This window comes from Schistocerca piceifrons, chromosome 3, assembly GCF_021461385.2.
Source record: "Schistocerca piceifrons isolate TAMUIC-IGC-003096 chromosome 3, iqSchPice1.1, whole genome shotgun sequence".
NCBI classification, from domain to species: domain Eukaryota; kingdom Metazoa; phylum Arthropoda; class Insecta; order Orthoptera; family Acrididae; genus Schistocerca; species Schistocerca piceifrons.
Genome location: NC_060140.1, coordinates 286,976,711 through 287,004,394, shown reverse-complemented (window position 1 = coordinate 287,004,394; position 27,684 = coordinate 286,976,711). Strand labels below are relative to the sequence as shown.

At 41.3% G+C, this 27,684-nt stretch overlaps 1 protein-coding gene across 1 annotated transcript in view; it reads left to right on the top strand.

Annotated features, from left to right (window-relative positions):
• The window catches only part of LOC124787711 (dnaJ homolog subfamily B member 6-like), a 314,264-nt gene that overhangs the window by 123,317 nt on the left and 163,263 nt on the right, over positions 1-27,684 (top strand). The window contains exon 2 of the mRNA XM_047254548.1: positions 22,933-22,980. The gene's annotated coding sequence lies outside the window, so the exon portion shown is untranslated. The remainder of the gene's footprint in view (positions 1-22,932; positions 22,981-27,684) is intronic.

Sequence of the window (27,684 nt, the reverse complement as noted above, 5' to 3'; positions counted from 1 at the left end):
AGGGTGATTCCGTGATGATAAGAGCCTTCTAGGGTGATGGAGATGGATAAATGTACTAATCTGAGGCAAGGGTTCATGTACCGGAAAACAACGAGTCGCAAATTATAAACGAAAACGGTTCTGCTACCCCTGGCAGTGGAATACATGTACTGGTGCATTGTTGGTTAGATTGTACTATGTTCAGAGGTGGTAGTATGGACCAAAACAAAGAAAAAAGTCAAGTAAACGTGGGCTCTAAAATGCATACTTTAGGAGCTATGAGCACTTATTCAATAGAGATGATGTGTTTGACACTGGCGAAGTTGATAAAGTGCTCATAGCTGCTGAACGCCTATATTTGATCTACTTTCCCACCAATATAAAGGCACTGGGGGATCGTATCGTACAATCAGCTTTGAATACCACCCTCGTAGAAATATGCCGCCTTTTGATAATTTAAACTTTGTGTATCAATTGCATAAAGCATACTTATTGACACTTACGAGCGGTGGGATGGTGCGGAAATGAACGATAGCTTTTAAAGAATGTGCTTGATGAGGAACGATGCGAGCGACCTTTAGGCGTTACTGAAGATTTGGTACAGAAAGTTTATCAGAAAGTGAGAGAGAACAAAGCTTTACAATGGCGGCAGATTTTTACGAGAATAGTATTCAAAGCTGATTGTACGATACGATAAGTGCCTTAACATTGGTGTGAATTATGTAGAAAAGTACATTAAAGTACAGGCATTCATGTAAAAATGAAATTTCCAGGAAAAGTGTACTTGTATTATTTGTATTTGAAACGGTACTTACTTAAGTCTCCTCATAAATAATCGAAACCATGTCTTCTGTTACGCCATAAATACACAGTAAGCCGAATGAATCTCCAAAATGTTGTTGGCCGATACAAAGATGCTATGTATCGTTTTAAATTTATTTAGAATTAAAGCTGTATTGAGATCATGCGTGGACTTTACTGTCCTCGTTGTACTTAGACTGAGCTAAGTGAATCTGTGGTTAAGGAATAGGACACGTATTTGGAAAGGGGACATTAAAATCTTTGTCCAGTCACCTGAACGTATTTTTTATGTTTTCTTTGTCATTGAAGTCTTAAAATAGCATTGCGAAGATTCGTTAAAAAAAAAAAACTGGAGAAACCCTTGTTTCCTTCCCCAAATTTTCCATGCTATTCGTGCATGTGCTGCGTCTCTAAAAACATCACCGTCGACAGGATTAAACCGCAACCTTTCTAGTTAGCTTATACTCTGGTCAAAAAATGATTTTAATCTCTGGTGGTGATTATGTTGTGTGTAATGCAACACCAGATCACGTACTTCAAATTTGAGAACAGTGTGTAGTGTGTTGAAGTAATTTGCGTATTAACGAATAGATCAACATGGTTGTGATATTGAATCTTTAATAAATCAAGTATTATAAAACCTCAATTCAAGTGTGTCTTGACAAAATCATTTCAACTTGATATATTTAAAAAAATCAATCCTCCTCCTTCCCAACAGCATTTGCCTATCATTCTAAGGTGTCGAAGTTGCTCTAAATTTAAAAAAAATTAAATCTCAATGTTGTCTATTTAGTGAATGTTTGGTTCATTGTAATGAGAATAATACTACTTAATAAGAATAATAGTATTACACAAGCTCGTGGCGGAGTTTCATTCCTTCCAGATGTATGTTCAGTAGTGTAGCATGAGAATCTTAAGAGCGGTTGATTCAACTTAAGGAGGTTCATCGTGGTAGAAACATCCTTTTGCCTGAGTAAACATGGAAAACATATGAGGGCGATAATTTTTAGCAAGAGAACGCATACATATCACTTCGTGAGATGAAATGATATCGCGAAGCTATTGGTTGCTTGCTATTTAGAAAAAGTGCAGCCCACCTTTCTTTCTTTCCCAGCATTTATCCAGTCGTACGGCGTCCACTGCTTTCATGGTTTGGGTAATATATTTTTATTAATTCCTTGACGCATAGCCTTCCTGTCACAGAAGCAGTAATTTAACCTAAGGAGGGATCATCTGTCTGTGAATCGTTTTAACTTCTGTTCTGTGTGTTTTCATATTTTAATTGTTTGTGCGTAGAAATTTCTGAGGCGGAAAGTAGGGACCAGCATTTGACTAAGCGGGAGTGGAAAACAAAAAATACTGCGGCTGTGACCGCTGTAGTAGACAATCGGTCGATAATCCGTGGCGCAGCTTCGATTCGGGCCTGGCTCACTACATACCCGCAAGCGAGTGCACTGTGCGCAAAGCCGCCGGTACACGGATCGTGCTCTCAAACTTCAACGTTGAGTGTGTTGAGTCCTGAGTGCTCAAACGATGCGACCTTTGCATACGGTACATGTGTCTCAACTGTTTACAAAATGGACGGGTATAAATTCCAATGTTAGCGCTATTAAAACGGACATTTCTTCCCTTGCCATTATGTTTGTCACGTTGTTCTGTCTGTAATATGCATAAATAAAAACTGCAATATTCATGAACGTCTTAAGACAAAAAGGGAAGTAAGGACATCAGCTTGTAAAAATTCCATTAGAAATAGTGCAGTACAAATTTACAACAGTCTTCACGTAAAATAAGTTATTTCATCATTCTCGTTTTTTAGTGAAACCTGAAGGTCATTTGTACTTGATAAGTTTTTATTGTTCTGTAGCAGAATCTTGAGCATGTAAAATACGAAACATAAAGTGCAAAATATCTTAATGCAAGTAGAGCAAGCTGCCTTGTATGGGGGCCGTTCAGTAAGTAGTGCAATTTGTGTTGAAAAATGTGAAATTTGTTGTATTATGAAGTTTCGATAGGTGCTGGCGCTATATGAAGCCTTCAAAATGGCACCTAACGGAGGTGCGTTCCAAGCAGAGAGCTGTCATTGAATTACTTTTGGTAGAAAACGATAGCATCGCAGTTGTTCATAGGCACTTGCACAATGTCTGTGGAGACCTGGCAGTGAACAAAAGCACGGTGAGTTACACGGCGAGGCGTCTGTCACCACCGCAACTAGGTGGTTCAGACCTGTCCGATGTCCCGCGTGTCAGCCGGCGGCACGCAGCTGTGACTCTTGTGTGTAGGAACGTACAGACACATTCATTCGAAGCGAAAGCCCGATCACAAACACCCCACTGCTCAGCTGGACGTTGCTGTAGGTAGCGCTGACACATTCGTTCGCTAATTGGGGTTCCTCGCCGCCTAACAGAGGACCATAAAGGGCATGTGTTCCGCCCAACGAAGAATCCACACTGCGGTAAGCGGTACATGAATGATAAGGAGGTTATTGAAGCAGCAAGACACGTTGGCTCCGACGTCGACCAACAGTGTGTTACTATGCGAGTAGACATGCCCTCTCAGTAAGGTGGCGTAAAGCCGTCGCATTCAGCGGAGATTATGTTAAAAGAAAAGTGTTTAGTAGAGAGAAGACTGGGGAATCCTGAATAAAACCAACCTGCATTACTTATTTAACGCCCCTCGTAAATTAAGCCAATCGAACAAACTCTTCTCTCAGAAAGAGCGAACTTACATTTACGTAACACTGAGTATTATTGAATATACTTTTATTACACTAATAAAAAAGTATGAAAACTAATTTGAAAACGCGAAGCCTTAGTAAAAAAAAAAGTTTAGTTCCCGAGAGAGGCGAGTCATTAATACATCAACTGATATCTCACAGTTGTGGTACTATACTCAATACTCTATACTAACCATAAGCTCTTACGTGGTAGACGTAACCTAATAGAGGACCCGAGGAAGAACCTTACGTATAGTACTACCACTGATCTCTGTACTTTTAAGATAGAGCTGTTGCTGATGTCTAAAAAAGAAACATTGTGCAGACACTTAGTGTTTTCGTGAATACTATCTAAGAATCATTGTTAACGACACACGTTGAATATATAGTTCAAAAAGAACTAGCTATTGACAGTATTAAGGTTTCGGGGTATGCACATATTTTAACCCTCACATGGTATCTGGGGTCTTTCCAGATTCCAAGGCTCGTTTTAACTACAGACAGAGTTTTAATGTGGACGTAGGCTTCTCATTCTCCAGATATGCTTTTTATGGACATGATACTATGCAAAAAAATTTACGGTTATATCACGGTTCGTAGTAAAATGTGAAATTTTGGCAATGGAGTCAGAAAATAGCCCAGGTATATAGTATGTGATTTTCAGTGTTATATTTGAACTTTATTAAGATAATTAAAACTTGGCAACAATGCACCTTCGAAGCCGACATCTATATATCACTGTTGTAAACAGTTCGTATAAAATAAATTGCGTTTAGTTGAAGTAAGACGTGATGTTATATTTTAATCGCATGGATGATGATATACGTTTGGAAGAGGCTACAGTCTCGACCAGACCTTAGCAGATTTACAGATAATCGATATTCATAGTGATAGTAAAAGTTTTGGAAATGAGAACGAGTGTGATGCCGATGCAGATACAGTAGGGGGAAGATACATAGGTCGGAGATGAAGTGGATACGAGTGAATGTGAAAAAGATTGTAATGGCATTCAGGAAACAAGTGCGTCTGTTCTTGTATCTAGAATTAGACAGATAACATATGATATAGTGCCACCTCATGGGCGCAACAAATTTCAAAAATACAGTGCATGAAACTCTACATATTCCACGTCATGTCACCTTAGACCACAATTACGGACAGTGTTCAAAATCTGAATTGAATAATGTTTGATTCCTGTCCAAGATAGGACAGGAAAGTGAATCCACAATGTGATGAGCGTCACAAGTTTGTCTGCAAAGAACATTCTAGAGTAAGTGTTGTGTAATGAGGGTTCATCATATGACGTGGAGAGCGATTGTAAGTTAATTACTAACACTGTTCCTTGTAAGTGATGTTCTCCACCATGTTAATTAATTTCAGTATTGTTACATAGTGTGTAGTGTATGAATATTTTCTGTTAAATAATTTTTTAACGAAGCAAACTAAACAATATATATGTTTTCCATACTTCAAACATGTGCATAATTACAACTTGTAAGAACTTAATTATTGCAGCAAGCGGCTATGGAGTCGTAAATTCAACGTCGTACATGGGTCTCTCAATAAATCATCATTACTTTTGTGGAAATACTTTACATTTTATCGCCATAAAGTTACCAGAAACACAGTGGGGTCAAAAAAGACCCCAAACATGTTTCTCCAGAGCTGATACCTCGCTAGGGTTAATATTTGACATTTTGTAATCCAACAACAAATCGAGGACTGAGAAAGATGTTAAGCGAGAATTTATAGGAGTATTAACAGCTTTACAAGTGGAGTATAGCTGTATAATTTGGTGGTCTGTATTCGGACGTACGAATTTGAGCACTTGTCCACCCCTCCCAGAGGAGAGAACTTGGCCCCGTCCGCTGCTGCTTGTATATCGACCGGCTATGAATGTTTCATAGGGTCTGAGTGGCTGCGGGTATTGGAAAGTCAGCGGTACCGACACCGGCAGATGGCGATGTGAAATGCCATTTACTCGTACTAACACGATTCATGGCATATGATAAATGACAGCGCTTAAAAGTTTTTAGTTGTCTATTAATTAATTCACTTACCTGTTAACACCATTTTTCTGGATATTCAGCTTTCATTACTCGTATTATTTGCTCTTTCTCGAACGAATCATGTCATTTTGACGAAACGCTTGTAATAATGTTTACAACAACAGTCCTGGAAATGTGAAATGTAGCCATATCATAACGTACAGCAATTTCCGTATTTGCAAGTCCGTCCGCCATCAGGAACCAATGTATGGCAAAAAATGTCAAGCATACGTACTATATTCTCCCCCATCTTTTCGTCGTTACACACTATCTTGTTGACCTCAGAGGACTTACTTTCTTCCCTAACATCTTTTAAGCTCGCGACAGGTGTTAGTGCAAGGAAAAGAAAAGTTGTCAACAATCTCGTAATTTGCAAAATGATAGTCGTCGTTGATTCTCATACGAACAAACTGACGGAACACATTACGGTAGTTGTGGAAGAGCTGATGCACGTCTATTAGGCACTGCAAAAATTCAGCACAGTGCGTGGCCTTCTGTTGTGACGTATTTTATGGCGATATTGCTGATGGAGTAGACTTACGGGCAGGCAGGCAGGCAGGAAGGCAGAGGTCTTGACGGTGTTGTCCACCAAGGGCGAGATTATTTCTTATGAGCGAGCCATATATACCTCGGTCCTTGTCTGTAAGTGGTTCAATATCACTCACAGCTTTGTCGAATATTCCTCACGTCGACAGCGCTGAAGTGTCAAGTCACACCAACTGAACAATATTATTTCGCTATAATTCGAAAGACGGCGCGCGTACGTAAAGATACTCGATTTGTTCGTTGCGTGTGGGAACGTAGAAGAGGGCAGTCAGGAGAATTAGTTTTCATAAACGTGACGTGACATCTACGACCAGAGGTGTGGAACATAAAAAACCACAATCCGAAAGAAATTCCCGCTGTTACCGACGTAGAAGATCGGTAGCCGTGAACCATAATTGTGTTCTGGATAGGTTCCGAAGAGTTCTAAATATTTTTGAAGCTCTATTAAGTGTCTTTAAGTGTTCATGGTCAGCAACTTGCCAACTGTCCTTTCTTATTATAGTCTTTCTATACATTAATTTCCATGTCTCATAAATTTGATCGTAGGTGTACCACATTTACGAAATTCATAGTTCTCTCTCTGTGCTGATGAAACGCAGTAAAAATCAATATAAAAATTGCGTTGCTATTACAGAGCATTTTAAGGAATTCTATGAGTCTTTGCAGCAAAGAACTTCAAATGTCTGGTACTAAGAAGCATATCGATTTACGAATCACCAGTAGTCAAAAACTGATCGGTAACCGCCAATCTGGTTGTAATTGGTGTAGAGGCTTTCATTTTGGTATTTATTACCAGTTCTCGAACGAATTACTTGTACGATGTGTTAAAAACCATGTTTAAAATTTTTTTCTCAACGTCACACCACGAGTTAGTTTCGGAAGCAGTTCAGTTACTTGAAAAAGACATCGTCCTCAGAGCCCGATTTGTCGTTTTCTTGTTAATATTTTCCTTGTGGGATGCAAATGCGGGAGAGGGGCATTAACTTCCATTAACTCATTTTTGTTCATTTCGCGGGTATTATTATATAATTTTCATACCACTGCTCAAGAAAGGTTCTCCTGTACGAACTATCGAACAATAGCCCTTATCTCCCTTTCCAGTGAACTTACGCTCACTAAGTTGAATGAGAGGATGAAGACCACCTTACTTCCACAGATACCAGACGAGTAAACTGGGTTTATTCGAGGCAAGGGAACCCGCGAACATATACTAAACATCCGGCAGCTCATAGAGAAGGCAAGGAAATATAATTTCAAGATGTTCGTGCGCTTCCGTATCGTGACCTCTGCATCAGAAACTTGTGCAATGCACACGGCGGATCGTCGCATGTGCTGGAAATATGGTGCCGCATAAAATGACCTCGAATACCGTGGACAGCACGTCTAACTAATTAATCTATCCAGAGGCAGCTCGACATCAGAACAAGACTGTCGACTCTTGTCAACCTAAATCAGTCGTAATGTTTCGGTCGCGGCCATTGAAAATAACGATCATAGAGGAGAGAGTCGACGGCCGAAGACATAGCGCGCACCATTGCTGTGGATAGACCATATCAAAAGCCTGATCGGGATGGACTAGAAGCAAGCAAGTTACCATCCCAAAGACAGAGCTTTGGTGAGATGGGCGTCAAGGGGTTGGCCATGTGATGCCAGTATACGCTTACGTAGAGCTAGACCAAAGAAAAACCCCTCTTCTGTACACTGAGCGATATATATGAGCCATTACAGAAAGACGAGGTGTCCCAGGAGACGGTTTCACGTGTGGTTTCACGTTCTACTTCTCATCACTCGCAATTTCAATGAACATAGTGAGTCTGATAACAGCTCCCCGTAGATATTTTGGTAATATGTGCAGTTGAGAAAAATGTAAGTAGAAAAGCCAATGACGTGGTCGGTGTCCTCCAGAGGGATGGCATTGTAAAAGACACTGGACTCTGAAAGATGGCGACGGTTCGGATTCCTATTGGCCATCCTGATATACATTTTACGATGTTCACAAGAATTACATCAGGTGCACGTCGAGATAGTTACTTCAAAAAGAAAAGGTCGCAGTCTCTACCTGAGATAGATTACAGCCCACAGCATAATACGGAGAAATGAGATTGCAGATTCTCTTTTAAGGAGGCAGTACTGTCAGACACAGAAGTTTATTCTCATTTTTCAGCGGAAGATGTTTTACCGAAATCAAGATGATTCAACATGGGTTTGGGAAAAAGTGGCGAGCTTCGCAGGTAGCTAGAGGAAGATGCTATTGATAAATAACGCCAGTAATACCAACCAGGCCTTGATATCACGGAGTCTCGCGTACGCGAGAATTAGCAGTTACCACAGCGCGGTTGAAATTAAACCAACTATTGCCACTTCATATAGCATCTACACCTCATATGCATAACAGCATCGATGTGTGACTACGACGTAGAGTAAGATTCAAATCAGACACTTTTTCTTACACTAACCGGTGAGGCCTCACGTCAAAGTTGCAAAGGATTGTTGCGAATAAGATTCACCATTTACGCTTTAAGCAACCGCAGACTTCGCAACATATAAAAGATCTTTATACCGTCATAACGGAGGCTATAAGAGAGATATGAAGTAACGTGTAAATTAAAAAATGTTGTGTAATTCCTGTATGTTATTTCAGTTTTATGTCTCTGTTTTTATCATCGCCCACGCGCGTCTCCGTCTCTCTCTCTCTCTCTCTCTCTCTCTCTCTCTCTCTCTCTCTCTCTCTGTGTGTGTGTGTGTGTGTGTGTGTGTGTGTGTGTGTGTGTGTGTGTGTGTGTGAGAGAGAGAGAGAGAGAGAGAGAGAGAGAGAGAGAGAGAGAGAGAGAGAGAGACCGGGCTTGCGCTTGCATGCGTGCGTTTTGATACAAAACACACACATGGTGATGTATAAACCACCGGCCCGTAATTTACGGTAACTGCGTGACCTGTGCTTAGACATCTGGTACCACATGCCTCCGGAAACCTACCAACGACTTTTCGAATCCCTACCACGCAGTATCGTTGCTATAACTCGTTCCAGAGATGGATTATAGCTGTGAAGCAAGTAGCCACAATGTTTTGAGTCGTCAGCTATTAAGTAATGTTTTTGGTATTATCGACCATAGGTTTTATGATCCCGTTCTTTTGTGGAATTTTTTTACAGACTATATGGCAACATCCTCCAGAATGAATTACCTTGTTGATGAGGTTCCCAGGAGTTAAAGACGAGTAATGTTCTTTGGGTATAACGGAAATTAGAAACATTGTGTCCGTTGGTCTCCATCATCTCTCGTTCCTTATGGCCTTATGTCCTTAAGGCCTGGCCAGACAGCGGCTTGGCGGCGCGGTTCACACCGATTTCAGCGGCAAAGGACGCCACACAGTTCAGACGCAGCGGCTGATAGCAGTACACGAGAAAAGAATTTTCCGAATTTCTTGCTGTAAAAAAAAAAAATTACTGTATATAAATGAAACAAAGCTGTGCTAACTCCCAGAGTTAGATTTTGGGAGAGATTCTCCTTATCTTTCAAAAAATTAAAAACCATTTCTTTCTATTTGTGCGTTTTCTTCACTATAAAATACTTCTCATTCCATTCTGAGGGAAATAACTGTCACAGAAAAGTTTATTTTGCACGTCTCTTAGCTTCACATCATAGCTTGATAATGAATTGCCTATTTTGTCGAGATTGGTCACAGTTATTGTGACATTTATATTTCAGATATTGCAAGTACTATGTAGCATGAATTTTGATGGGTTTGCAGTGAAAAATGTGGTCGCTGACTGCTTCACGTTTCATTCGTTGTAGGCAATACTTTGCTGAAGTTGGAACAAACGCCGTATCTCACTACAGTATATAGAAAATAGTACAGTGTTTTATTCTGTACACGCTGGTACCGAGCGCGCTGCCTGAGCGCGCCACGGGCAAGTGCAGTATGCTGTAGCGCAGACGTGAACATGTGGAAATACGCGCACCTTTTTCAAATTTGTCATCGCAAATTATTATTGTACTTACTGCTGAAGTAAAATGACACTCTACTCCATCAGTTGCATAATAGAACAGTTGAAACATATCCCGTGAAGACAAAGTTCTGTGATTTCTACAGGTTAAATATTTCCCAGTTTAACTTTTCCTAGATCTGCTCAAAGAAGCTTTTGGGGAGAATTAATCAAATAGTTGTATCCAGTAACACCCGACGCGAAATTAGCCATAACACTAAAGTAAGAACAATCAAAATACTTTGAAAACTACAGTAGCTAATTTATCATGTATTGTTATAAATGCCATTTTCCGCATACTGGAAAATACGAACAAAAGCAGAATAGTCACTTCAGGTAGAACATTCTACCGTTTTCAAGACAGTAAAGCAAGTTTTCATTAAAATTAGGTTCGTTATACGCAACTAGACAAGAAATTGTCTGAGCTGTGTCAACACTTAACAATCTGAATCTGTCGTAGTCACGGAGACATAATCTCTAGCATTCATAACGCAGTTAAGTACAGAGCTAGGTACGTCGCATATTTAGTACAGGGCAGTTTCGTAGACTACTACAGCATTACATCTAATATCTTTAAAGGAAGAAGAACCAAGCGACGTCTCTTCGAAACTGTATCCAAGACCTATTTTTTATTTTTTTGTACATCTAAACATATTTCTACATAAACATCTATACTCAGCAAACCACTGTGAAGTGTGTGGCAGTAGGTATGCCCTATTGTACCACTTGTTAGAGCTTTTCCCGTTCCTTTCACGTATGGAGCGCGGGAAGAATGATAGTTTGAATGCCTCTGTACGTGCTGTAATTAATCTAACCTTGTCATCACAACACCCGTGGGAACGATACGTAGGGGCTTGAGTTACATTCTTAGAGTCATCATTTAAAGCCGGTTCTTGACACTTTGTAAGTGGGCTTTCTCGGGCTAGTTTACGTCTATCTTAAAGTATCTGCCAGTTCAGTTCTTTCAACATCTCTGTGACAATCTCCCGCGGATCAAACAAACCTGTTACCATTTGTGCTGCCCTTCTCGGTATTCGTTCAGTATCCTCTGTTCTGTTTGGTATGGGTACCATCACATGAGCAGTATTGTAGTATGGATAAGACGAGTGATTTCCAATCTCCTTCGTAGACTGAGTTTTCATATCCTACAAAGTATAACGCCCAACTATTTGTATGAGTAAATCGATTCCAGCTGTGACTCGTTGATGCTGCCCTCATAGGATATTCTGTTTTCGTTTTAAGCAAGCTGCAAATCTTTGCACCACTTTGAAAAGTTATCAAGATCTGAATGAATATTTATGCAGATTATTTTTCAGATAGTACTTCATTATAGATTACTACATTATGTGCAGAAAGTCTGAGTTGCTATTAATATTGTAAGCAAGGTCATTAATACACAACGTGGAAAGCAAGGGTCCCAACACACTTCCCTGAGTCACACCCGAAGTTACTTCATCTGTCGATGATTCTCCATCTAACGTCGCTTGCTGCGTTCTTCCTAACAGAAAATCGTTAATAGAGTCAGAAATTTCGCTTTATATCCCCATACGCTCGTACTCATGATACGAAGCATAGGTGTGGTACTGAGTCTAATTCTTTTCGGAAATTGAGAAATACTACATATGACTCCTTTTATTCATGGCTTTTAGTATATCATGTGAGAAAAGTTCGAGTTGGTTTGCACATAATCGATATTTTCGGAAACCATGCTGCTAGGCATGGAGGTGGCCATACTCTTCGAGGAACCTCATTATGTTTCAGCTCAGAATTTATTCTAAGATACTACAACAATTTTATGTGAAGGAATTGGAAGTTAATTTTGCCGACCACTTTTGCAACCCTTCTTGTACATGGGTATGACCTAGGCTTTCTTCCAACTGCTGGGTGCGGTTTTTTGTTCGAGCGATCTACGATAGATTATAGTTAAAAGAGCAGCTAACTCACCCCCAATATATTTGACAGGGATTCCATTTGGCACGGGGGCTTGCTTTGTTCAGTGTTAACAACTTGTTAAGCTCTTTACTGACTGCAAATATTAGCATACAATTTCTCATAATTCCGGAGATATTGCTTCAAATTATACGGGGGGGAAAGGTACAGTTGTTGGCAGGGTTAAGGATCTTATCACAGGGAAAATTTAATAGGGAATTCATTTATTTTCCAATTGAAAATCTGAAATATTTCTGTAATTCTTTGATGTTTAATATTCATATTAAGTTACCTTAGACAAAGATTTTATAGCTTTTCATATTCATTTTTGCTAAATGAATAACAAAAAACACAGTTCGTGGCAGGTCAGGTACAGTAATTGGCACTACATTGTACAGTTCTTGGCAGGTTAGAGCAAACGAAGATACTAATGACAAAAGAAACAAATAGGTTATTTATTCATTATCATCTGAATCTCTGCCATTCACTTTGAAACACAGGTGGCAAATGAAGTGCTCTTCAACTTCAGGTAACTGATTATTTTTTTTGCACATTTTGGTTGGAAAAATTTGTAACCCAGGGAGCACTTCAGTGAATCTTCTTTATGTGACCTGATATTTCTAGCACACGTATAACTAATGCGTTGCTTATAAGATTTCATACTTTTTGCTCCAGTTTGTGAATAGTTATTTGTAGGCCTAATTACGTGTGAAGATCCATCCCTTTTTTTTTCTTGATATCGTATTCCTTCAGGTCCTTCTTTTCATATCCTTTCTTTTTCTCTCCAGTTTCTTCTCCTTTCTTTTTTATTACCTTTTCTTGCTTCGCTTGGTACAACAGAAGGAAGTAGTTGTCGCATTCCTTTCCTCATAGGTGATTCAGGCCACGCCAAAATTTCACGTAATTGTTGAGAGTACGTATACTTTTCAGGAGTATCAAACAACTTGCGCTTCACCAGTAGAGTGCTTTGAGTTGGCGTAGAGCCAGCTCCTATTGTCTCAGAATTTACACCTCCTGGCAAAGTGGCGGCTTCTCTTCCGATTGCACTGTTCGGCGTTATGATCCTCTTCCCCTCTGTCTGTGCAAGACAGAGATGGACTCTGGATTACTTAACTTGGAGCTGTATCAGGAGTCCCGAGAACGATGGTGGTTTCATTAGCAGTGCTGATAGATGGCTGCTTCTGTTGTTAAGTTGCTAGTCCATCTTGAATTGTAACTAATACAGTTTGTGGGAAACCTTTACTAATTACTTTATTTCATATACGGAAGAGAATGTAAAATTAAATTGTGTGTTCGTCTGCACATTCATTTTAAATGTTGGCAAACAGTTTTAGTACCTCATTTCCAACCATACTACTGAAAGTTTCAAAATCTGATTGGCGTATTTCGCCTATGTCATTTGCTTTTGTTGTCACACGTCCAACATATGAACTGCCAAGACATTTTGTGAAATCCAATGCGTCTCTATTCCAAGGGACTAGATAACAATCTGACAACCACTCTTTAGGGCCGCTGGTTTCACAAGTTCGCCTAAGAAAGCTTTCAAGAAGGGACAGAACTGAACCTTGGGTCTTTTTCCTGATGATTATTCCCCTTTCAACAACTCCTCCATCCCTCTTTAACTGGCCTAAATGCTGCTACGTCTGCAGGTTGTCTAATGCGGGAGGGATTAGGATGAATAACTACAGTATCAAGCTGGGTGCACAAAACACGTGCCTCGTGAGGTGACTCTTATGACCGTCAGCATAAACTATTATTGGAGTTCTGATATCTTTGTTTTTGATAAATGGGGCAAATATGATAGAAGACTTCGACTGCCATCCAGCAGCTCTCGCTACGACTAATAACTCATAAATCTGAAGCAGAACATACGCAGGAATCCTGCATCATGACCGTCAGTCATGATGCAGAGAAGGAAAATTTAACTGAAGTCTTACTCTTTCCTCTTTCGGTTTCATACACATTTTTAGCCCCCCTTTGGTCCCAGAACTTTACTGCTTGTTGATTTATTAAAAAAGACGTCTCATCACCATTAAATAATCTCGTTGCATCCGGTAATACATCCAAATGACCTTCATCTTTAAGGCATTAAATAATTTGTGTGCACAAATACGAATATCCTTCTCATTTACCTACCAGCTGCCGTCATAGTTTCTCAAGTTGCATATGTTACCTCTGGTGTCTCTGAAGAAAGCCTGGATATCATCAGACTCAGTGTTCTGTTTTTGAAAGAATTTTCCCTCTCGTTCATCCCTACGAGCAGAATCTCCTTCGCGTTGTGGAAGATGTCTGGCGCACGTCTGGCAAAATCCTTATTGCAGCTGTCGATTATACTTTTCTCTAGTGTGTCCTCTTGCTTTTCTGAAAAGATTGGCTGTGGTCCTCGCTTTGTTTTTATAACATGCCGTTTCTTATGAAATGGCATTGCCGCTCTTGGGATGTTGTACTTCTTGCCCGCAGCTTTTGTTTAAAGACCATTATTCAAATCTTCATTGCCATGCCACCAACTGCAATGGTTGAAGAAAATTTAATTTCAAATATATAAAAATGCTTTTTGAGGTGAGGGAGAGCACATGCAAAAAACTTAATACAAACCATACACATCTAGTAGTTGGCATGTGTTGCCAAGAAGTAGAAAGCAGCAAAATATGATTACAGTTGTTGTCACCCAGCAGTCTGAGACTTACTAGAGGTTAAAAACTTGAGAAGGTTACAAAATTAATTGGAAAAATTCCTAGAATTAATTATAGGCCACATAAATGAATTTTATTAAATTTCATTCAGGTACTTCCCAATTAGATGATCGACGGTCCTTACGAAAACGTTTAGAAATTGCTAGCTACAGGCATCAACAATATTATAATATTCACAGTTACCAATAATGGAAAATTGGAGGGAAAACGGACAGCAAACAGTTTAGGCAACGTTATAACAAATACTTTCCTTAGAGCATACATTATACAATAAATTTGCCTTAAAATAAAGAAGCAAAGGATGAACGGCCAACAACTGTCACATGGCCAAGAACTATACTTTGTACCCTATAAAACAAATGTACCTAATAACATATTAGGTTGATGGTATTAGAAGCAAGCATGGAAATGACATCAGCAATACCATGTGAAGCTAGACAATTTTCGTTTGAATGAGACACATAATTGGCTCACATGAAATTCTACTTGTTGCTTTCCGTTTTGATCACATGGTGCATACATACTTTCTGCAATATCTTTCAGATGCTTCAAGATGTAATATATACTAATTGATTTCCAGTACTTAATACTGCACTTTATCTCATTTTACGTAACATACTGCATGTGTAAACATTAAAAATGTAATATTTGCAATTTTAACCGGTTTATAAGCTGTCTCTATGCTTTGGCCTTCTTCAAAATGTTCTTGTAATCAGCATCGCCTGTGTCATACAAGTAGTTGCTCGATACGTTTTTCTGTTTCCACCATTACCTGTGAGTGCATTGTACGTTCACCAATACGACAGATCTGCCTCCCGATGCTGCTTTTAGCCATAAATGTGAAAACGCAGCAAAAAAAAAAGAAAAATGCGCCGGGAGACGCTCTCAGCCGCCTACAGCTGCGGCGAATCTGTGTTTTGAGACACACTGCGCTTCCCGCGGCGGCGGCAAGACCGCCCTTGTCTGTGTGACCGACACGATGCAACAACACGCATTTTAACGACGCGACCTGCCCGACCCGCCTCGAGGTCGCAGACCGCGTTACGTGTAGGCCTTAAGCGATGCGTGAGCTCCAAGATGGTAGCCGCAACTTGTTCCATTGGATTATTTATGTATATGGATGAAAATCAAATTCTACAATGGAAAAGAAAGCTCGTTAAGAGAATCCATAATTCGCAATGGGAGTATTGTAGCTTTAATAAAAGTAGGCCAGTGCTTCGGCCGAAGTCCGACCTGTACCCAGTAAAGAGAGATAAGTGCATGAAAGTCGATGATAGTATTTTCTTTTTTAATTTAGACCCTGTAGTGTTTGCCTCTCTGAGCTATTGTTATGTCTGTAATTTTTTGTAAGCTGTGTTACATGCAATTGTGAATTTGTGAAGGTGCTGAATTGTTTCACCCTTCAAGAAATATTCTCTATAATGGTAAAAAGTTTCAAAATTCGTGCGTTAACTTGTGTAGACAAAAAGTTGTTGCTAAGTTCAGTTAGGTTGCAGTCGACTAGCTGGTGCCCCTTCGATACGGTACTTGGGACCACTCGGTCGCTGGAGGCCAGCCAGGCGAATTTTAAACGGCCTTGGCTGTCGCCAGTCAGCCGCAACTGCTAGCCTCCATGATACTGACGATTCTGTATTTTCTGCTTGGCAGATCTGAAACTAAGTAACAACACCAACAAGCATGCGAAGTCACGCGCCGGTGACAGCGAATTTTTAATTGCGCAGTGAGTGCGCTTGGCATCAAGTGCCGTGTCAGCGGGCAAGATGTAGTTCAATATTCCACTCTACAGCGGAGCGTGCACTGTTTTGAATCCTGCTGGAAGATTAAATCTAGAACTAGGATACAAAATCGGAAATTTGTCATTCGCCTCAGCGTCTGATGTATCCAGGTATGACTCAATGCCCGTCATCACATCTACAGTTTGGTGAGGGCTTCTATCTTTTAGCGTGTAGCACCATCTCCTTTCTCACCAATGATGGATATCTGCGGAGACCCGTCGTGGCATGGTTTCCCCGACCCACAGGAAGCTCAATCATCGGCCACACATCAGTGTTAGCACGAAGATGAGAGCAGCAATGGCACGTTACGTCCACTTGCGTCCCTGATATACTCAGTAGAATTGAAGTCAGTACATCTTGAAAGTCATCCAAAATCCTCGTCTTCTGCAAGTGTTCCTCACGCCTTTGTGACGCAGTTTGAGGGACGCGTTGTGCTGAAAGCGCAGACCTCTTGTTAAATGTTGTAGGCGCTCATCAGGGGCGTAAGTAGGCGGGGGCAACCTGGACAAAACCCCGGAGCTCCCGAGTGTAAGAACCCCGTGGCGCCCGAAAGAAGGAAATTAAAAACAAAAGCTATCTAAAATGGGAAATTAAAGTGGAAGATACAGGAAATGAGGGGGTTGTGTCGATGTAGGTCTGTCTCCATGTAATAATGCATAGAAGAGAATCGTATCGATGTTTACTAGAAAAGCAGCACAGAGAAACTGCTTGACAGACTTTGAGTACCGGTGGAAGATGGAGAATAGAGTGTAAATTCCCAACGACCGAAGAGAAACGGCAAAACGAAAACACTACGACGAGGCGCACAAAGGCGATACTCTGATGGCTAGTAACATACTTTCGTATCTAATGATTCACACATCTATTCGCAACTAAGTATGTGGTTTCAAGGAATGAAGTAAGTCATAAACGCATGCAAAGGAAGAAAACCTTTCTACTTACGTAGCGCCTGCGACACACATCTTAAAACAAAAAACACTTATGGTAGTGACATTCCTGGACGAAATTTACCCAGTTTGCAACACAGTTCATATGTATAATTTTAAATGAAGAACAAATATCAAAACCGTCCGATACTCAAGCATCAGCAGAGCTATTACTGTTAGTATAACATAGCTCACTGGTAGAGATTTATCCTGACATGTGTGTACAGCCTTTCTGATGTGTGTAATAGCACAAAAGCTGGGCGTTTTTTAAGGATAAAACTGTTAGAAAAACTTTTATATTCTACAGTAAGCTATGAATTATTATCTACTGCGGCAGTAATGGCAAACAGAAAATGAAAGACTACGTGAAATCGATTTTTCTCAAATTATTTCCTTTCTTCTTCTTCTTCTTCTTCTTCTTCTTCTTCTTCTTCAGGGACAAAGGGGGTGGGGGAAGCATTTTCATAAGAGTAAAATGTAGGTCTACAAGCACGTGAATTTCACAAGCAGCTTTTATTTTAACATGGGTATTCATGGTTAGCTGCTTCTTTCAAAATAACTTTTCGTTTCTGTTAAGTACGAAAAAAACTTTGTTTCTATATTTCATAAAAATTCCCTTAGTGTAGTAAGGAAGGAAAGATCAGTGCTAAACGTCCGGTCGATGACGAAGCCGGTAGACATGGGTCATAAGCTCAGATTGTGTAATAACTTGGAAGGAAATCGGGCATGCCTTTTGAAATGAACCGTCCCAGCATTTGTTGTAAGCGGTTTAGGAAGACCATGGAAAACGTGAAGTAGATCAGTCGACGGGGATCTGAGCCGCAGTTCTTCCGAATACGATTCCGCAATGCCTTAACACTTTCTGAAAGCGGGAACTCAGACCCATTGTGGAAGGTAGGGACGCCCCACTTTGAGTACATGCCTCGAGGTCCACATGATACGCGTATTCGTGCAATACCTTCATGTAACATTTGCTGTTGAGGAATAACGGTTGACATATCGAGCGTTCAGTTTCATTCCGTTTAAACGTATACGAGAAGAGCTCCACCTGCGCAAATCGTACTCCATGTGCAAGCGGGGCTCTTCGCCTCGAGTGGTTGTTGACGTAGTCGTCACTGGCGTATACCAACTCATCAGTCTAGGCGACATTTTTCCATACTAGCGTTTGTGCCCGTGACATCAGGAGAACGGATGTATTCGTGTTAGTGAGGAGGGCCTTAGTTATGTGGCTGCTTTCCGGTAGTTGTTTTTCATCATTGGATTGGTGATTGAATTGTTGGACTGTGGCGCGCCTGCTCGCGTTTCCAAGCCACGGTAGTTTACGGCTGTATGTGTTAACAACTTTTTGTTGCCCATAGCTCCTAAGTCAGGCGAAAGCGATTTTCCCTTAATCTGGGTAATCTCACTAAATTCTTTACTTTTTAGTTTCTTATTTTGTTTAGCCGTTTTGGCTTAATGTCTGGAAACTATGGTCGACCATAATCAAGAGCTGATCCGGGTCGGGGAGAGTGGGGAGGAATCATGTCTCTCCCCAAAAATAGTAAAATAGCTATTATGTGTATAAATAAAAATATGAGTATACGTTTGTTCAAAAACGTGTATCTCTGGAAGTTCTTGAACGAGTACTTTGACACAACGTTGAATTCTAATACGAACTTGTTTTTAGGTACCTAATTCTTTAACCTACTGTAATAAATGTTTAGACACACAGACTATATAACTTCTAATGTATAAATACATATATAAAATATACAAAAGTGAAACGTTGTTAGCAACAGGGAAGTTATATTTATGGGTTATTTATGATCAGAATTCTACTATGGAATTTGTAGTTACTGTAAACAAGACTCAAGGTCAGAGAGAGCGGGGGGGGGGGGGGGGGGGGGGGGAAGGAATATGAAAGAGGGGTGGAAGGAAATGGACAGAAACCGGGAAGGAGGAGATAGGTATACAGGGGGACCAGGAGGAGGTGTAGGAAGTAGGAAAGGGGGGAGGATTTGATGGATTGAGAGAGGTGTCAGGAGGGGGGGGGGGTAGAGGGGGCCGAATGAAGAGGAAATGGACAAAGGAAGAGAAAAGGGGAGGTGGGCAGAGACGGGGAGAGAAAACAAGGACGTATATCCAATTCATATTAGAAACGTGTAGATTCTCTTTCCTTTCTTTTCCACTTCATGCAGAGTGAACCACAGCAGGGTGTGGCCTGGTACAGCTAGTTTTTACATACACTAATTTCAAAATTTCTCATCTAACTTTGGAGGATAAAGTAACTTGAAAACCTAGCTTCTCAAAAATCGCAAGCTGTGTTTAACACGGGATAGTTTTTTAGTTGCTTTGTGTGATGGCTAGTCTACTTGTATAGGCTTGCAACCTGATTCCTGCGAAGAAGATTACTGCCAGGGGCAAGCGCACAGCCACAGGCCGACCGTTCTGGAGTCCACAGGTGGAACTGGCAAACCGTTGGGATTTAACGCAGGACAGAAAGCTAAAAAGAGCGCCCCCTCCCCCCACAGATATTCACAATACACTATTCACAATAGCCGTAGTTTGGAAACCTGAGTTGACAATCATAGTACCAAATGAAATACAGATAATGGTGAGTGCACACTAATATTTTATATTGTGCACACCATGATATCAAATTTGTGCGAGTTTATTGCTGTCAGTGTTCGTAAATCAGTTGTAGGATACATGTGCTTCGCAAATTTTAGGGCAAATGCTGTATTTCTCAAAATTGTAGTTTCTTAGGAAGTTTTGCCGTTATTAAATATTTTATCTGTGGTATTCGTGACACGTTAAAAATGCTGTGACGTTAAGGAACGAGGCCAACAAACTGTTACCCTGGCCCCTATGCATCTAATTCTTCAACATTTCTCATTTTTTACAATGATACCGGAGTCATACTTTAATCTGGAGTGCCACCCCTCCTCTTCCACCCCCCCCTCTCTCTCTCTCTCTCTCTCTCCCCCTCTCTCTCTCTCTCCCCCTCTCTCTCTCTCCCCCTCTCTCTCTCTCTCTCTCTCTCCCTCTCTCCCTCCACCTCCCTCCCCCGCTGCCTCTCCCCCCCCCCTCCCTCTACCCCGTGTCGCTCGATGGGAGTGTGGATCCGCCGCTAGGCGTGCCGAGATAATCTGCGCAGTTGCGATAACGCCGTAAAATTTTTTGAGAAATCTCCTCCAATTTGAGAACATGATGGCCGGAATCGGCATTAGAGACCAAACATACACACAAGCAGAGCCCTCGTGGTACGCTGTATCGGAGTGTCAACACATTTGCCTGTTCGCTTGTGTGCTCCGTAGGCCGGTCATGTCAACATTTTTTGCGTGCAGACATGTACACCAGTGAGGAGATGATGGATATACTACTTTTATATGTTGACTGTAAAAGAAATGCCATAAAAACAGTACAGCAGTATAAGCCTATCTATCCGGATCGCCAGTGTCGGACGCGCCAGGCAGTTGAACGAATCATTAGACGCTAGTGCGGACAGGTTGCTTGAACGTCAAAAAGAGAACAAGAAAGAAGACTGAAACTGACAGAGAGGACGAAGAAGCTGTTCTGGCTACGACGCTAATGAATACCACAGTGGTACGAGACACTTCGTGAAGGAATATGGAATCTGCCAGACGAGTGTCATTCGCATCCTGTATCGACAGAACGTCCATCCCTATCATCTGTCACTATATCAAGCACTCGACGACCGTGATTTCGAGCGTCGTAGAGAATTATGTCGGGGATGAAGCAACGGTTACTAAGCACGCTAATGTAAATTTGCATAACGTGCGCTACTGGCTAGTCGAAAATCCACTCTGGCTTCTTCAATTGTAACATCAGCGGTCGTGGAGCGTAAACGTATGATCATAGGAAATCACATTGTGAGACTTTAAAATGGACATTCTGTCGGTTCTTCTAGATGCTGTACCACTGTATAGTCGGCAGTCCATGTGGCTGCAACACGTCGGTTGTCCTGCTGCCTCTTCCCGTGGTGAAATGCAAATACTGCATGAACCTTCCTGGACGTTTGATATGCCGAAATTCTGTTGTCAAATGATCTGCGAGGTCCCCCAATTTGACTCCTCTCGATTTCTTTCTTCAGGGGGCACCCTAGGATGAAGTACATTAAGAAGCCCCAACTGCGTCAGACGGCACGTGTCGTCGAATCGCCAGTGCATGTTCTCAGCATCATCCGCTCTGGCTACATCAATTCATCGTTCTTTCGAACGGCGGTAAATATGCCTTTCAGTCCATGGTCAACAGTTTGAACACATGGTTAAATAAAGGATAATTTTAAGACAACATTTATATTATGTGATTTGGGTGGTTACAAAATCATTGTTGGTAAATTGTTTGTTTCATTTACGTGTGTACGAATTTGCATTGTAATGTCAAAGAAGTCGACAGCGTGTATTGCGCGTAGCTGGTAACACTGTCATTACGCGCTTACGTGCAGCATGAAACGACATTTCGTTAAAAAGAATATTTTTTTTTGCTGTGTACGGGTGGTCCCCAAAATATTTTTAATAAAATGTTGAGCTCAATCAGCATATCCCATATGATACAGTGAAGAGCAGTGTCGATAAAAACAGTTGCCAAACAGCATATAGTTTACCCGCAAGAAGCACACAGCCACGTACAGGAAAATATAGGTCAAATCTTCCTTCTGACATATAGATATTCAATACAGTAGTTGCTTTTTGCAGCGTATCTCACGTAAATATGGGGGGGATACACAAATGTGAAACAGTTTTCGTAAGCCTATGGTGATCGCTAACTTCTAGCCTACGTCGTATTTCCGTATACAACATTCGTAGGTGAACCTGCATCTAGGTCGTAAGTTTATTAAAGGGCAAATAGAGACGTATTACCGTAGCGCAGACGTACCTTACGGTCTACAACTACGCAGCCTGGTCCGAGACTGCTATTTGGCAGTGTCTGCATCGCAAATGCAGTTTCCGGCCACCGTGCTCTCACATTCTAGGACATTTCTCCAGTCTTGTTAACGAAAGGTTTCTCGTCAACGCTATCGGACGCTATATCACTGTAATCGTCTTCTCAAGAGCTGTCGAATGCAGTTTTAAAAAGTAAAACTTTCCATTTTTTTAAAAATGCACTTACTTCAATATCTCAGTTGATACCAGCGCTAAAATTATTAACCGAGCACTGTAACATTTGCCGAAAATCGAGTTTAGATATTTGCAAGTATTCCCGAAATAAACGAGTAGTTAGGTGACTCGGCCTATGTATGAGTGTATCTGAGTGTTACGCTTGCAGGTTAATGATTAGTTACATAGGTGACGATACATAGCCTAACACTATCATGGACGAGAGTGGTAAGTTAGAGAGAAACGATAAAATTAGTTGAAAGATACAATTTAATTAATTGTTTTTTCGGTCTTGTACGTGTTATTGCGTGTGAAGTGCGGTCGTAATATAGTGAAGTGCGGTCATAATATAGTTACGTTATGACTGAACGCGGAGACGTCTGTGTCTGCCGATTGTGTCGGACGATTGTGCTATATACACTTATGTTTGTGTTTCAGATCCAATTTGCTGACCCGCATCGCGGGACGTGCAGACAGCTCGTTGTGGTGAGTATCTCAACTTCGAACATGTGGCAGTGCCCTGTGTTTCTGGACGTCGTTTCCATTTGCCTCAATTTCTTGGACTAAATTACTAATTCTGCCAATCACTCGTAATAAGTTGCGATCAGTGGCGTAATACTACTGATTTTCGATAGTTTGTTGTAACTCAGTAATTTGCACAGCAGCTATGGAGACGTGTAGTTCTGCATCGAATTTGAATCTGTCTGAGACTAAATATTACTAATCCTTTGTTTTAAACGACGAAATTATCGAAATGACTTAAAGGAGGTTTTTGAATCCTGATTAGCGTCTGGGTATGGAGCAGTGCTTCATTCGAATGGTTAGGGCTATCCTATCCTCTAACGTTGTTGCCCTGTTGCTGCCTTCCAAGGTGTACATCATCGCTGACTAAATTTGCAACAGTACTTTCGGAGCATAAACTCTTAGTGCATGCAGGAAATATACATGTTTTACAGTTATTGCGTTAAGAGAACGAAAATAGGTGATGAAATCTTCAAAAAGGCGATACATACTGTAGGCTGGTCGTGTGGCTTTGTTTCTTGGATGTATTGGGATCGTATTTACAGGCGGGAAAGGAAAATTCAGAGCGATAGGAGAAAGAAAAAAATGCTTTCGATATTGTTACAGTACCCGGAAAGGCTCCGCGGACGTTTCTGCGGCAAGTATTGCTAGATTGTGTCCCTCTTTCATTTTCGACTACACAGTCTTACGGGCGAGTTTTCAGTACACACACAGGAAGTAGATCTACATAAATTAATCTGGTTCGCATATAAGTAGACGAATAGATCCCCACTTAGGCTGCATATTTAAAATGCTCTTGGTCATCGTTTGAATATTTTATTCGATTACTTACTTCCAGTTCTGTTTCTTCCGCTAAATTGTGGCCGTCAAAGACTAAATTCGAGAAACAGGTATCGAAATAGTTGGCAGAACGAAATGAACGCGGGACATAGCAAGGACCTACATTTCCTACATTTGTTACTTTCACAGAGAGAAAAGCAATTCTTCTATACTGCATAATTATTTTTAGCATCCGTAAAAATGCTTTCTCCAGCTTCGTTCTAAAATTGACAGGTTTTGTGCATAAATGTTATGTTCCAATAGAACATGAGCGAAAATGGATACGGTAGTTGAGTATGGAGTCAAAGGACAGATGGCATTTCTGTCTTATTGAACGATTGGTAGCTGGAAACTCGACTTAAATATTTTGTGATATTTACAGCGATTTTCATGGCAGAGGATGTACCAGTTCTGCATTTATGCGGCTCTAGACCAGAATGAGGCTCGCGGTTAAACATAATAAATAAGTAAACCAACTTCAGTATCAGAATACAATGCCACAAACCATATGAAACAAAATAAAATGGTTCCCCGTATTCACCTCTGTAGAAGTCGGCGCTATTTTCAAAAATAACGGTAGCGACACTTTCTGCTTAAGATCTTTGAAGAACATTTCCTACATACTTTTAAACTCTAGAACAATATCAGAATTCGCTATAATGTGCCTGCTACAAGAGTGTCTCAGTTAGGTAATAATTTGACTAGTATTTGATAGTTGACACAGTTTACTTTATTTCCAGTGAATTCGCAGTGTTCACTGCGGTATTGCATTGTAACACACTCCTCACATTAATTCCAAAATCATTCGCATTTACACCCCTGATTCACACCAATAGAAAACAAACATATGTTCTGTGTAACGCCATTTATTAAACTGGATAAGTAGAGTCTGATGCAACTCGTTCCTAGTTTTACTACGTGAGCACGACAGTAGTGACAGCTGGCTGGCATTTACACGTTGTCGCGATAATCGCTACTTCCGTATACAAGTAGAAACGTACACCAGTTCTGTGTTTGCCATTCATGCCCACGTGGCCTACGTTGCTGGCCAGTTTGCCGTTAAGTAACTGTTGTTTCTGGTGTACAGCAAGGTTAAGTGCATAGGCGACTCCCAATTCTTTTCTACTTCAGAGGTTGCAAACATTCCGTTTTGCCGGCCGGAGTGGCCGAGCGGTTCTAGGCGCTTCGGTCTGGAACCGCGCGACCGCTACGGTCGCAGGTTCGAATCCTGCCTCGGGCATGGATGTGTGTGATGTCCTTAGGTTAGTTAGGTTTAAGTAGTTCTAAGTTCTAGGGGACTGATGACCTCAGAAAGTGAAGTCCCATAGTGCTCAGAGCCATTTGAACCATTCCGTTTTGACTGCGCATAAGCATCAGACCCAACACCTCTGTGTCAGTCAACCGAGCGAGGTGGCGCAGTGGTTAGCACATTGGACTCGCATTCGGGAGGACGACGGTTCAATCCCGTCTCCGGCCATCCTGATTTAGGTTTTCCGTGATTTCCCTAAATCGCTTCAGGCAAATGCCGGGATGGTTCCTTTGAAAGGGCACGGCCGATTTCCTTCCCCATCCTTCCCTCACCCGAGCTTGCGCTCCGTCCCTAATGACCTCGTTGTCGACGGGACGTTAAACACTAATCTCCTCCTCCCTCCTCCTCCTCTGTGTCAGTCTTCGGAAACTCGTGTGTCGTGAAGCAGCGTGTGAGACAATTCATAGGCCATTCTCAGTTTTATGTCAGATTCTGCTTGACTATGTCAGTAGAGGCCGCTTATTACTGAACAAACTTTTTGCGTGTGACACAGTGGTAAGTCAGTGGTCTCGTATTTAGGGAGAACGTCAGTTCAAATCCCTGACCGGTCATGTAGACTTCTCGAAGTTAAATTACGGTGAATGCCGGGATAATTCCTTTCAAAGGGCACCCAATCAGAGTTAGGACTCCGTCTCTAATGACCTTGCCATCGACGTGACGTTAAACCCTATCTTCCTTGCTTGATATTATAAAATGTGAGGTTCGTTTGTTCTGTCGAAAGCATTCACTCTAGACGATGACGCTCTAGACGATGACGTATTAGGTTCACTATGTATAAACCCTCTTGAAGGGAGCTAACGTCGAGTATATGTTCATATCGTCATCGACCAAGTGAGGTTGCGCGATTTGAATGGGAATTAAGTGTTCACTGATGAAGCATGAAACGTACGACTTACTACACGCCTCCATACGAACGGTTACCCAATTTTATATTCTCAGTCTGTATGGGATAGATACGTGTAGGGGAGGCTCCAGAATATGTGTTTGTACTTCGTCCTGAAAGACCGTTTTTGATGCAATAGTTACTGATAAGCGCAATCTTTCACCTAGCGTGTGTCAGTTTAGATTCTTTCAACATTTCCTTACACTCTTTCGCCGATTCAGCAAGCCTGTGACCCTTCACATAACCCTTCTTTGTGTACATTGGCCGTCTCTCACATTTTAGTGCCACCTGATGACTGTCCCGTACACTTCAGAGGTATTAAAAGTATGGGCCATACTAGCGTTTTGTATGCTCTCTCTTACGTTGACCGTGGACAAACTGCAGTTTTCCAGTATCCTACCCAACAATAGACGCTTGTACTACAGTTGCCAGTCTTCTCACCAGGCTGATATTTTATCGACTGGATATTACTAAACTTTTTACCAGGTGGTGGTATATTTCCTCGTATATGCTGTCGTCTTCTGTCAAATGTTTGCATTGGCTACTAATATTATCTGTAATGTGGAACATGAATGGCAACCATATGAGGGGCACCAGATAACTATTTCAGCATCTGTAGACGACTCTCCATCCACCTTAACGTGTTGCGCCCCCTCTGCCAGAATATTTCTATCCAGTTGCTAACCTAGTTAGACATCATCGATGTGATACTGACTCAATACTTTCTCGAAAGATTAGAAATGCCACACGAACCTCATTTCCTCTTTCCTTGATACTGGGGATAAGCCTGAAGAGAGCGAAGTAAATGCTGTGCGATAGAATTTTTTTTTTTTTTTTGTTTCCGGAAGCCATACCGAGTTTATATATTTGTTGTTTATGCTGATTCCTGCGAAGAAACTTATTTTATTCTAGAGCGATACACAAAATAGGATTGAACCATCTTCGATCAAGTGCACAAAATAAGTGCCACCATAAATTTGTTCCATTAAGAATTAAATGTGAGAAAGCAGTGTGCAATATTTTTGTTGCATCTGGCGGGACATAGTTTCGTTTATAGTTCAAAGTTTAGGACCCACTTGTCATCGATACCATAAATTGGCGAACTCAGTATCAGGTGAGTTCTATTAAAAAAAATTGCGAACAAGGCTGCGAAATAATGTTTTTTCATGTGTCACAATGTCAGTCTTCTCCTCCCCTCTCTCACCACCCATCTCTCCCTCCCCGCTCTGTGTCGCTTCCCACTCCCTATCCAAGTCGTCCTCTTTCCTTTGTCTGTCCGACTCCTCCTTTTCCCTCTCTCTTTCCATTTTGTCCTCTTCCGTTTCTCTGTCTGTCTGTCTGCCTGCCTCCCCCCTCCGTTTGTCTGCCCCCCCCCCCTCCCCCGCCCTCTCTCCGCTTTATCGCCAGTATCCGTATAGGAGAATGCTGGTTCTCCCTCTCCCCTGCCCCGACGCAATACTTCTTTCCAGATAGTAAGAAGTATGTGTACGAAGTTCGGTTGATGTCAATATAGGGCTTGTTACCCTTGACTTTGTCCGCAGTTTCTCATATTTGTACATGTGTTTTACTCGTATCTACAATGAATTTGCCGTACAGTTTCGTTTTCAGGCAGCTCAATGTTTATGACGTCATATCTCTTGAACTATGTGTAGTACAA